At 34.4% G+C, this 14,130-nt stretch overlaps 1 protein-coding gene across 4 annotated transcripts in view; it reads right to left on the bottom strand.

Moving 5' to 3' along the window:
* The window catches only part of LOC117235595 (glutamate receptor ionotropic, kainate 2), a 291,570-nt gene that overhangs the window by 257,826 nt on the left and 19,614 nt on the right, over positions 1–14,130 (bottom strand). Inside the window, exon 1 of one of the 4 annotated variants that reach the window (XM_033497789.1) lies at positions 7,009–7,758. The exons of the other annotated variants lie outside the window; for them this stretch is intronic. The gene's annotated coding sequence lies outside the window, so the exon portion shown is untranslated. Of the gene's footprint in view, positions 1–7,008; positions 7,759–14,130 lie in introns of those variants that run through there. 4 annotated transcript variants of the gene reach the window in all.

The following is a 14,130-nucleotide window of genomic DNA, read 5'->3' as shown; positions in this document are numbered from 1 at the left end:
CATATGCGTAAAATGTTATATGTGTTAATGAATTTTGAAAGCAAGAAAGAAGATCGATGATTTGTTGAATTGACAGACACGATATTACAGACGATTAAACAGAACAATGCAAATACTACGAATTGTTCAGTAATTTACTTGATGCAAATTAATTAGCCCCGTTATGTTGAACTATTTCATGCTACGTGTTTGAATGTATCAAGTGGTTATTATCATAAATATGTAAGTGATATAGATTGTTGATATAGAAATTGTAAAATCGCCGAAACTGAACGCCGAAAATCGCATGAAATTTACTAGCGAATGTGTGAATTACAGCGTTAATGATAATATAATATTGCTTACTTAAATACACATGTGTATATATCTGTATCTTGTTTGGAAAAATTTTAATAAAACCTTGTATCGACAAAACGCTACTATACATTTAATGTACATTTATTCATATATGTATTACAGTATGTTGTTTACCAACTAAAAAAAATGCAAACACAGAGCAACAAAACAGTTTACATTTAAAACGCTCGAACAATCTCTGAATTAATACTTTTTAATATTTTCACTTTGGGAATTTTACTAACTCTGATACATGCAAACCCTATTTATACATATGAATAAACAAAATTATCTATAGTATCTAGGATACAAGACAAAAGATCGTACAGACTGGTTTGGGATAATTAAGCCACTGTGAAGGAGATGCAAAGCAGAATTCCTCACAAGAATTCCTCATAATCTATTTTCCTAAACCAGCAATATTCGGTCTTCAGCCATTCATTACCACATAATCCCACGCAGAAACCATAAACATACGCAAACATCGTCCCAGAAATAATGTAATTCGATATACATATTCCGTTCACCTATTAGATCCGTTGCGATTCGAACAATAAATCCACCCTATGTGCATACATGCACATTCGCATATGTAGCCACTATTGTTTGACAGTTTCCAATCAAATTATATACGTACATTTCAAGCGTAGCGGATTGAGTGCATAAAATACCTAGAATCATTTGACCTGACGCACTCATAATAACTAAAAATCAAGTAGCCGTGTTGTTTGTAAAAATACCCAGAAATAATCATTGTCCGCGAAAAAAAGCTACACAAATGTGACACTAATTTTACGAATTAATCGTATAGAGCCAGGTATACTTGAATCTTCCGCAACATACAAGGTATACATACAACCGATAAAGCTATATCGAAAATCAATGCACTGTAAAAATATTGTCACATGAAATACTTCTCGTTTAATATTCTTTAATATTTCACTGATTCATAATATATGAAATATCCTTTTATTAATAGTAGAATTGCCGGAGTAGAATGACCAACTTGGAATTTTTTATCTTTATGCATAATTTACGCCGGTACAGTTTTTGAGAATTTAATCGATTTCTATTTTGACAACACATGAGCAGAAGTTTGTTTTCCTTCTTGCATTATATATTTATTCGTGTTTTTTCATTTTAATCGTTTTTTGGTACATTTTTTACGCTTTTATCGTCAATCATTTCCAGTATTCAATACTATCATAATTAAAACTCATAACTATCATAACTAAAATTCAATACTATCTACAGTCCCGGGTTATTGAATTGGAATCATTCAAAACTTTCAATATTTTCCATCTTTCCGAATCACAAAGTGATTCACTTCTGTCAAAACATTTATTAACATTGTTTGAAATAACAAGTTTCTATTTTATAAAGGATTCAAAGAGTTTCAATTCTTCCAATATGATGTTTATATATTCTTTTTTGGGAAAGAATATCATAGACGAACGATATCAAACAATTTTTCGTCGAATTTGAAGAACACGGTAAAGAGAAATAACAGTTTGATTGGTGGATTGAAAGATTATAGAACTGTTTGTTAGCGAAGATTTCAAACGTTTGAAGTTCTCTCGTGGGACAAACAATGTGAAGAACATCATAGGAAACGAGTGTGTAAATTTTTCAACATCATTGGTGACACAGAAACTTTTCTCACAAAGAATTTACTAAGTGGTTGAAAACGGACACTAAATCAAGGAAAGATAAGCCGCTTAATTTCGAACGAGATTAGTCTGGACGTTCAATCTCCTGTATCACCTTCTCTTTGGCACGTAACGGTACCAGTATCTCCAGCTGAAGTTAATCTCGGGATTAATCCAGAAACGAACTTTCATAGTACTACCATTTTTCCGTGTTCATATTTCCGGTTTACACATATCGCCGATTACATGGATTCTTCTTCACATTCAAAATTATCGTTACCTTTCTATCTCATACAAGGAACGAAAAGGATATAAAAGAACAAAAAAAATAGTATGTGCATAAGAAACAAAACATAAATATGTAATTCCAGAGCGGAGCATCTTGATAATTAGACTAAATTAAATTTCGTACGCCACGTTGGATTCTTGTTATTTTCGTATATCTTAGCAACGATGTTACGCCCCGAGGCTTACTATAGGCTGTGTTCCTAACCGTCTCCTTTGGTACTACAGTGTTACAGACAGATCGTCTTACATGACCGGCGAAATATACACAATGTAGCGATAAGCGCATAGTCGTCGTCAAGCAGCGAGTTCTAAAAAACATCGATTCGCCTTCGGTCCGTTATTTTACCTACACAACACACACAAAAAAGGTGGCATACGTGATCATAGGCGCGAACGGTCGCGAAACCCGAGCCTGGTGAGGGTCGTTTCCAAGAGAAGACAAAGGAAAAAATCGAAGGGCAATCAGTATCATGCGAGGAGTCAAACCGAATGCATTGGGAGGTACAGAGAAATAAAACCATGGTCGCTTACTCAAACGAATACGTCGAGAAATACTATAAAGTCGAGTCGAATTATAAAAATAAACTAGTTGTATCATCGTTAAATCATTTGTAACGTGTTAATTATAATTTTAAATATTGTTAAAAATAAAAGCTTATATTAACCCTGTTAATTTAGTGTCACAATCATTTGAACCACCTCTCAAAACAGGGGAACGACTGATTCGCGGCGTCGACTATCAAAATCATAGCGAGAATTTACGCCTCTCGCTGACGCGTTTCCTCGCGATCGCGTCTCTCCACGAACGGTCGTAACGAACAGAAAGGATTTGCGTAGAAACTTGAAACAACAATGAATTGTCAACATGCGGTAACGAGGAAAACGATTTTGCGTTTACACGATACAATTGGATCTTTCGTAGTCGAATAATTTCCTATGCAATTCTATGCTGCTTTCGGTAAGCTGATATTAGCATGGTTTGCTGAGTCCATAAATTAGGCAACGAATTCGATTTGTGCTCTTTGGTAATCCCTTCATTGCCATACGACAGACTTGATCATTATAACTTTACCATACATTTGCGTATCGCACCAAACACATTATACCATATTGCGATAGAGAGATACGTTGTTATTTCTTTAAATGTAGCAAGCTTATGGTTAATGGAAACCCATACATTCCCATTTCTGCATATATTGGACATTTTAATCACAGGTAAAATGCTTAATTAGCATCTAATAATTACAAAATGTGCAATGTAATACTTGTTAAGCATCTAATTCAACATCGAAACTAAGTGTAACATTTGCAAACAATACACTAAACGGTCGTTAAAGCGCATATTTATTTACGAATTGCTGTATATAACGTATCCAATCAAACAGGATGATTGAAAGTATTCGTCGATAGGAAATAATTTTCCGTTCAAAGAGAGAGAGAGAGAGAGAGAGAGAGAAATCAATTCATCCGAAACTCTGTTGTTTCCCTTGGGTTTTTCTCGAGAAAGATGTTAGAATAACAAATGTTCCCACGAGCTGAATCAAGCCACCTAGCCGCGTTTCTTTGTCATCTCAGGTAAGCACAATTCAACCACAGAAAAGTGAAAACAGCTGACAAGTGTCGCGAGTTTACAAACGCATTCTTCACACTTTTTCATTCTGGAAAAACAACCGAAACGACTGAGAACGACTCTCTTATTGCTCTTTTACGAGCAAATAAATTTCTCACTTTAGATCGAACTTGACCCTTCGTCCCTATTGAATGCAGCAAATCGTGATATAATGCATTGACTTAACCTTCGATCCTAACCGACAGAAAACTGCAGGAGAAACTCCTGCTATTGTAAATACGTCGTTCAATGCCTGATCTCGGATTAAACAAAAATTAAAATAGTATTATCATGAAAAAAGGATTAAAAGGAATTTAACTCTTTACGTTTTCCCCTTTTTAACTCTTAGAAAGGACCTTTCGAGATGAATTTTTTAAAAGAAATAAATTAGTAGAATTACGTAAAAACATACACGTTGTTGCTACAAAATGTATTTGCAGATTTCTTTATTTTCCAATAAAATGTCCTTCTGGTAGATCCTGCAAATTTTATTTTCATAGTATCAAATTTTCGCAATCGTATGAAAGCACTGTTAAATGATACGAAATTCAATATACTTGGCCCTAATTAAGCAGTATGTAAAATAATAAATACATAATAAATACAATGTGTGCAAGTAGACATATACATCGGAAATAAACGTACAAAATATTGTCCCAACTGAATAGCGTGTTCTACACACAGCGTTGCTTTACACACTGCGTTGCTTTTCCAAATTATATTCGCTCTTCTCTCATGCAAGCATTTTCCTCGGTAAATATAAAACGTATTAACTAACAAAAATTATAACAGTTCATATTTTGTTCGTGAGCCCAGAAAAAGCAATTTCAACGAAACGGTTTGAAAATTTCGTGCGTTTCGCTTACGAGACTTTCAACGATTATTTCCAACCTCCCTTTTTTAATGTCTAGTATCTTCATTGAAATATATGATTCAAAAGAGCATAAACAACGAGCCTTTTCACAGCTCTCGCCCCTTTCCTATACTCGCGTTACGTGTTATTTAACGTATGTTCTTTAGACCTTCTTCTCGGCTCTCGCCCTTTAGAATTCATGAAACCGCCGGACAGCGAAGCCGCATTTTCATGCACATGCATATTTTCCGTATTTCGCTTCGATGCGACGATCTTTCGCGTTATCGCGACTATAACACGTCATCACGATCGCGAAAAACTGGATTTACACCTGAAGGGAAGGAATCATCCATGGTCGACAAGGGTTTCAAGGGTCGACGATAATAAAAGCAGGAGAAAAAGCTCTAAACACGAGAAGGTGTTTCGAGCTGAAAGCTATTTCGATAAATTCACGATAAACTATCTGCCACGAGGCGTTCACATTCCCACACCCTTTTCACTCCGCAATTTCCCGAAACTGCCGGCAGTATTTTTCTGTATATTCTTTTTTTACAGGAATTGCAAAGCAGATGTAAAACCGTCGCCGACGGGTTATGGCTTAATAGGGCCGCTTTGTACTTGTCGCAAGGGAAAGTTAAAAAAGGAGAAAACATAGCTATTCTACTCCCAGAGTGACAAGCAAAAACGAGAACGAACAGTCGGGTGGGGGAGGGGAGGGGAGAAGGTCGATAGCTGGTTATCGCATCGCGAATAAGTGTTAGTAAAAAAGGATCTGGCATGAGAAGAATCAAAGTGTAAGAGTAAAATATAATTGTCTATTATATGTATAACATATATATACAATGGTGGGTAATTCCATAAGTAATATTGTGATTATATATATGATTTTAAGATGTCAAAGGTAGTAAAAATTTGTTGATATTGGATCTACAAAACATTTAATATAGATGACATGGTAATTTTTCCAATTATTGTAGTATATTATTCTATTACTTCCAGCTAGAAATTGCAGTACTTTCTCGTTTGATCTCACTATGCAAATTGAACATGTAAAATAAAAGCCAACATTACTTATGGAATGGCTTTTGGTAAAATACTATGTATATATTTAGTAAAATATCATGTTGTAAAATAAAAGTAAGATAAAGTAGATAATGAGTTACGAACATGATAAAAGGGTATTCTTCTGACTTATGCCGTTAAGATGGATGGCATAATCGAGTAAAGTGGTTTTAGCTCGATAATCGGATTACCACATTCTTTTTCCGCTTATATAAGTAATAAAACATGGCGTGCATGTTTAAGGGAATAAAACAAACGCCAAGAAGCTTTAGATCACCTACAAGTACATAAGAAAATAAATTTAACGAGACTTAACAGACTATATCTATATTTTAGGATGGAGTGTGTAAACACTGAACGTGTTTTCTGAATAAACAAGATACTAAGCATCTCGCTTCTAGTCCATTTCGATAGCTTTTGCTTTCGTACATAGCCGAAAGAAGCATATATTTTTCCCCCTCAATTTCAGATTCCATTTAAAACGCACAAAGTGATTTTGAAATAACTTTAGGAGCATGAGGAAACAACGTTTCTCTCTACCAATGTTAAATTCTAGGAAACACTATGTGAGAAAATATTATTTTTCCCGTATATTATAACTACGATTATTATCGCATAACGAATCAAAAAATTAAATCAACCTTTAACTACAGACGTTTGTATTTTTATTATTGTCATAAATATTTAAACCATCTTAAAGTCAAACTCTCCCTCTCTCTCTCCCTTTCACTCTCTTAGATTAACTCAATCGGGAATAATCGCTTCATTTCTGAAGTATTAAAATACTTATGGTCATCATGCAGTTTAATATTAAAATTAAGAAATTTTAAATTAGATGCAGTTGATCAATTTGACTTCTAAGTAGATCATTTACTAGTTATTTATAGTCATCATAAATATCATACATATTTTGCAACTTTATTGATTAATTCTGCGTCATAAAAGTTCTTTTTGATATAACTAGTTTGTTCAAGAAAGAAAGGTAATAATATTTCATACATATAATTCAAATAATTTTATATCTTTATGAATATAATTAAAAAAATGTAAATAAATTCTTAATTCAACTAAATACTGATTTTGAAAATTCATCACTAGATTGTAATAATGAAATAAAAATTGATACCCTTCTGGGAGTCAAGTAGTTTGTACTTAAATGTTAAGTATATTATAACATATTAAACATAACTTTTATGAAAAGAATAACTTACTCATCGGAGAATATTGTCGAATATTTTCGTCGGGTATTTGCTCTCAATTACTTTTGCCGCCTTCTCATCCAATGCGAAAACTTTCCTGTCAGGGATCGTAATCTTAACGGAAGTAGATCCCCATGCAAAGTAAGAAGCAGAGAAAGATGGAATGGAATTTCAAATAGCCATATCCACCTACACACGCAAACTCTGCTATGTTCGCGATAGTGTTAGTGCAGAGAGAGCCAATCGATGCTGAGACTCGTCACCAATCAGCTATCAGTGTATAAGAGTTCGGGTTACTGGGGCATGGCGTAACGTTACGAGCAGGGTGAAGCCAAAAAACTAGCGTTTACGATCACGAAGCTCGCGAACAATGACGTTCTAACGTTCCGTGCACCGACGCGACGTCTAGTTATCCCCGTTTCTAGTTACGAAACGACCAGTCACGCGGCAGGTTAAAACAATTACTTTCTCTGGGCGAAACGGGTGAAACGGTTTCTTTAATCCACTTACACTGTCGTCAACTTTCCAAATTTGCCATCGTGCTACTCCCTTTAGGGATTACGAGTGACCCGAAACATCCTCCATAACGTTCTACGCACTAATTTCGTAAATAGGTTAATGGTCGTCGTAAAACAAAACCGAAAGTACTTCTTGCGATAAACACAGTAATATCCTTATCGTTTGTCGCCGGAGAATTCGCGGGAAACTAAACTGCTACAGCAACGCCACCTTCGTTGTCTGCGAATTCCATTTAAAACATCTTCGTGACTAGCACCGCCAGCATATGGTCGCTAAACAATACTATTATACACAAGACACGAGAAAATGATAAAGTTATACAGAAACACAGTGTACGGGAATGTCATCGTGCGTTGCACGTCGCGATTCATATGAAGTATACGAAACTCCATAATATATTACGGTCAACGAGACGTGCGAAGATATACATACATACATATATATTGTACGCAATAGCGCGAGGTACACAATCGTAGCCAATAAAGCAAAATACGACTGAGTCTGTTTTGATGAACTTGAACACAATTCACTAGGGAATGTTTAAGTCGACTAAGCGGTAAATTAAACGTGTGTATGTTGATCGCTGCAACGAAAATCGTCGAATTTGCACGAGCACTGTGATTCCTTTGAAATTCGTAACGATACCTGCGACAGTGGCATCTAGTGGCCGCTTGCGGAAAGTGATTGTTTCGATTGTCGAAGCGTATCGATAGCTCTAACGCCAGTTACATGGCTTAGTAACATGTAATTTGTTGAAAGACCCTTTCATGGCGTTTTTGTGATGTTTTGTGATATTTTCGCGAATAATTGTGTGTGTTTTGTTATGAAGAAGTGCTGTATGAAAAGGAAAATGTTCTTCAATCAATTTCTTCAGTCTTCTTATCAACTAAGTAATATTTTTATGAATTACCTTAATCTCTTGCACTTAGTACGTCACTTGTGCTCGCACAATATTTTTAGTGTCATGTATGTCCTATCTTGTAATGTATCCAATTTACAAAATTATTAGACACGAACTTTGTATTTAAAAATATTCTAACATCATCAATTCATATATGTATCGTGAGTATTATATTTGGGAAGGAGTAAAACATCAAATACATATGTATACATATGTATGTATATAAAAATGATATAATGACAAGGACTCGTCTTGATTTTTTCAATGAACATTTTGTTGTCGAAGGTATTTTATTAATATTCTAATTAGAATGTATAATGAATTTTTTCTCATGATTACTCTTTAAAATGTAATTCAGACAATTGTTTATAAATAATATAATGTTTTAAAGTCTGATAAATAATATGATTTAGTAATACATATGTAAATGATAAAAGTTATTACTTCTTACCATAAAAAATATTAGTAAAGCAAATTTGTTTCGTAAGTACGCCTGATTATCAAGTTGATGGAAAGAGATATTGCAATGTTTTCCGAGTGCAAAAGATTAAGATCATTTTTTATAAAAATGAGACACAATCGATTATAAAACTCAGTGTAGCGTAATAATTCAATTTATTAATAATATACAAAAATTAGAAAAAGAAAAATGCTTTTTAATCTAAACAATGTAATCAGCATTCACTTTTAACAATTAGAATGTACGAAGAGCAGTCTTTATTCTACTTTTTGTTAGAATTTCTTTATTTGAAACTTTATGTCTGTTCGAAATGTTGAATCTATGATATCTATATCATGTGAAAGTTCGATTTAATACAGACGACTAAAAATTCGAGGGATTCAGTGCTATCAGACTTGGTTACATAGGGCTCCATATTGGCGATCCTACTCTAGAACCTAATACAGATCATCTTAAACACTTGCAACCTGATACAGGCTCACACAATCGACTATATAGAACACGATGCACTAAACCCTGTACTTAATACGATACAAGCTAGCTATCTCAGTGATCAAATACCAACGTTAGACTCGATGCACTCAAATCTACACTCATGAAACTCGAATAGGACATGAAATTCACCCAATTTGATATTTGTGAAGTATGATACACGTAACTAATTCTTAAAACTTTTAAAATTTTCTAGAAACAATTGCGATTGTTTTAATCTTGTGAATTTCGCAAAATTAAGTATATAGAATATGATCATGAATATGTAAAATCAAAAAAATACTCCTAAAACATTCGCAATTTTTCAGATATTTAGCTCCTCATAATTTAAAAAAATTGGAAAATGTTTCAAATTTTCAAATGATAGATCATAAAGATACCTTTAAAACACTCGCAACATTCTAAGTACTAGTTTCTTCTAATTCTCAAGAGTTATAGAATTTTTCAAATTTTCGAGATTCGTATAATCTTTAGGTTATCTAGTTTTAAAAATTAAATTTTGCTACCGGTAATTTCTACAAATTAGGAACGACAGAAAGAAACCATCACGTTTCATTGAACTAGATTCTACTATTCATGATTTGAATAATGTAACAATTATTATCAAATCATATTTTGTTTTTGTATATTTTAATAAATTATCTATTAATGATTCCTAATTCAACTTGTGCGGCTTTTGTTTTAGATTAAATAATACACTTTAATGATATCGATGAAATGAGATTATTTCGCACATTTAAATTGGAGAGTGCTCAGTCAATTTTCCAGATTGTTTTTCTTTTAAATACATACGCCGTTCGTACACTTTTATTTGTTCATTACATTATTCCATGCAATAATTACAGAGAATGAAAATATAATTTCCATATAAATTAAATTTATTCACATTGATATACATTTGCAACGTCAATTCCAGAAGCTTAATGTTTTTATCAGAGTAAATACTGAATTTTATTTTATACGAAAAATAGAAAACTATTAAACTCGATGCTCAAATAACAGTTATATCTCTGTGTATGTCTCAATTAAGCGCCCGTAATCACGCCTAAATTAATTTTTTAAATTAGAAAAAACATAGTTATGTTTCGAAATGCTAGGAGATCTAGTAAAATATACATACAGATTAAACAATTATTAAGCTCAAGAAATACGTCGAACCCTCGAGTACACGCATAAATATGCATGTGTGTACATACGTTTGCGCATATCTGAATCTGTATACTCTAGCAGGTATAGTGATAGATCTATGCATAACCATAAATACGTATACCTATATAGACAGTTTACATAGCTTATTCATTTCCATGTAGACGGCAAAATATTCTATTAATTCGCAGAATTACCAAAATATTATAGCAAATGTGCATTATGCATAATGAATGTAATAGCATCTTTCTTTACCTTACTCTGTACCTCTCTACCTAATTAATCTATCGATCCTTGTCACCTGCTACGTCAGAGGATTTGTAACGTGGTGAGGATTCTGGTCTCTCGAGGAATCGATGCTATATCCACGCTGACTAACACACATCCCTCGACAAATGTATACACACGACTTGTGTGTACACCGCATATCGAAACGAATGAAACAGCGTCAACACGTCGGAAATAGGGAGCATATTCCGTATTGGTAGCAATATTGCCAATCGATATCCACGTAGATGCAGTTCATTGAAAAAATCCGAAGTATGATAGATTTGTATGGATGTGTTGAAAATAAAGTCACGTTCGAAGTCGATCACCTTTAGGGTGGGCATAGAGAAATTGAAAAATTGTAAGGGAATTAATGGATGGTTGGTACGTGGATAAAAGACAGCTTATGTATTTCCAGCTAAGTTTGTCCGTTTGATTAGAAAAATTTGATTGATCATTGCAGAGTAGATCTTTATTCAAAGATTAGAATCTTTTTGAATAAAACGAATTTGGTGTTAGGTATACTTTATACAAGATGTACCATCTAATTCCACCATCCTTAATTACTCTCGTGTTTGTTGCGATACAAAAAGATGTTTCGAGAGAAAGGCAGTGTAACTAAAAATTCTGGCTGTAACATTCGTCAATTATCTTTTCCCGTTATCGACAAAAATATTCAATATCGTATCTGACAATCCACTCGAAATATAGAACAAAATTTCACGTGATTGTATGTTTCCGTTTACATGTATTTTTTCAGCCTACAACTAGGTACTGGCAAATTCTTCGCTAACGAACATGAACAAAATAAACGATGCCCTCGTGTGTTTACAAGTTGAGTGGCGTTGTCAGAATTTCATATAACAACAATATACTAATGAATCAAAGCTATCTTCTGTTTCTGAAAAAAGCCAGTAGTCAACTATTAAAATTTCGTAATTCTGGCTGCGTAAAAATATTACATTTTCTTATTTGCAATAACGTTTCTATGAAAAACAACAGAATTTTATCACACGACTCCTTATATTTACTGTATATTCGTGCATTCGAAAGCAAAAAGGAAAAGAAAACAGAAATGGAAAGTAGTTCCAAGATACAGATATGCAACGAACCATGCATAAAATACGAATAACTCGCGAACTTCTTAAAAATACTAAAATATGATAACGAACTTTATTCGTATTCTTCGAAAGAGGTATATTATAGGAAAAATCAAAGATCAAGTACAATCAACTTATTCGCTGCCTCTCCTGTTTATACCATCTTTAAGTCGTTCAAACAGCCCTTATACATCGACACAAGGGAGATGGTACGTAGGACGACCTAGATGTACCGTGCGAGATGCACTTTGCCGTGTGTCAAGTTCTCCTTCCTGATCGACAACGGCGACGATAGCTAGTAACTACTATAGAGATAGTAACTACTTGGAGCCACTCGATGAAACGTATACAAGGACGCGCTTGCGGATACATCTGCGGATACAGGGTAAACCGAGTGAATACACTGCACAGGTGGCGAATAGTAAGAGCATACGCTACGCTGCACGCCTATAAACATGGAAGCCCGATCTGCCGATCCGTTTTGGTTACGCATGGAACACCAGTGGAATTGTGCACGAGACGATGCCGCACCGATCCTGAATCCTCGTGGGAACGCTTAAACGCTCTTAACGATTATCGTGTCCTCTCTGTTTTGAGATCGATAGAAATCGCGAGTGCAGTCGGAAAAGTAAGCCATTATTATCTCATTCATCGTCTATTATTCTTACTGATTATCCTTCTGATTTACAAATACCATCAAGAAACGGTACAAATAATTTTTTATTTATTTTTTAACAAGCGCTCGATATAAACGCTTCAATTATCGTCCTAGTATATCTTCGTGTTTCGAGTTTCTATTGTTTCTATTAATACCACATAGGTGAGGTGCGTTTGGAACAATTATCTTGTTCAAACTGTATTTTTTAAATTAATCAGGATATTCATATGAAGATTTGATAATGTGTTAACTATTTTCGATCCTTGCGGACTTGATATTCTACTTCATTCAATTCCTTTGAGTTTTAATACATGAAACATAGTCTTTTACATTATAAGTTAATTTAATAGCAATATACCAACGTACATGCGTTATTAATTTCAAAATTCTAAAAAAGCAATTGGGTCAAAGGTTTTTGATTATTACTTTTATATGAATTGCTTATTGCAATATGATCGTTTCACATAGTATGTCAATTGCTCATTGAGATATTAATTAAAGCCGTTGAATGTAAATTGCGCAAAAAGTTTCGAAGAATATAAACTTCGAAAGGGTTAACGATAACTCTATGCGAGTACATTAAAACTATCGGTGCATATTGACATTCCGCCTTGAAATGCATGCATCTTTAGGTAAATTGCAGAAGTGACAATCGAATCGTCGGAAGTCAACGAAGACTGATATAAACAGAAATGAACAAAGAAAGTACGAATCATGAATTTAATCGAGTGGAAATTCATCAGAAGCGCGACGATCGATGAATATTTAAAACATCAATGGTTAAACTAAGCCACCGTCGATGCGGCCGAACAAAAGCTCGGTCGTTGGCTATGGATAGGTGAGGCAAAACGATGAACACCTCTGTGAAAATCCTCTTTCTATGCCTAGCACGTTCGTCCACTTGTTTGCAGCTTTACCGCTCTCTTGGAACGAAGAATCGACAGCGGTACGGTTTTGGTGTTTTCTTCTTCTGTGTTTCTATTCAGGAACAACCAAACCAAGAAACCAGGAAGTCAAGCCGAAACAGAGGAAGGATTTGAATAAATTATTTGTCGTCGTAAATCTAAATCCTCTGTGACCAGTTTCTTCTTCCTCGCGCCGTTGAACTCGAAACATCTGTACGCTCGGTAGGTACAGAGTCTGGCGATTCCGTACAATGTCGTGCTTTTTGATAGGAAACGATTCGTTTTACTCAACGGATACATCATTCCCTGTTGACGAGAAAGTCAAATCGTTAAAACAGCATATGTTTGACTGATCGACGTAAGCCGTGATATATCGCGATGGAAACATGCGTCAAAGATGGATAGGTGGAATAAATGTGAACTTTCCTTGACAGTTTAAAAACAACAAGAAAGTTTCATCCTATTTTGTTCGGGTATAGCATAATCGATGAAAAATACCGGAGCTACCGAGTAGTTACTATACGCAACATGGGAAAAGTTTACAGAGAAATCTATGCAAACGCTTTAAAGTGTTCCCTGGTAAATATTACACGCGACTTGGGGAACGGTTCTTCAACTTCTGCAAGCGAAAATAAGAAAATCTTCGAGAACAACTTCTTCCAAAAATAAACGTCCGTTCTTGAGTA

Source organism: Bombus vosnesenskii, unplaced genomic scaffold (genome assembly GCF_011952255.1).
Source record: "Bombus vosnesenskii isolate JDL3184/JDL3185 unplaced genomic scaffold, Bvos_JDL3184-5_v1.1 scf7180000013264, whole genome shotgun sequence".
NCBI lineage: Eukaryota > Metazoa > Arthropoda > Insecta > Hymenoptera > Apidae > Bombus > Bombus vosnesenskii.
This window is presented reverse-complemented; position numbering and strand designations above follow the sequence as displayed.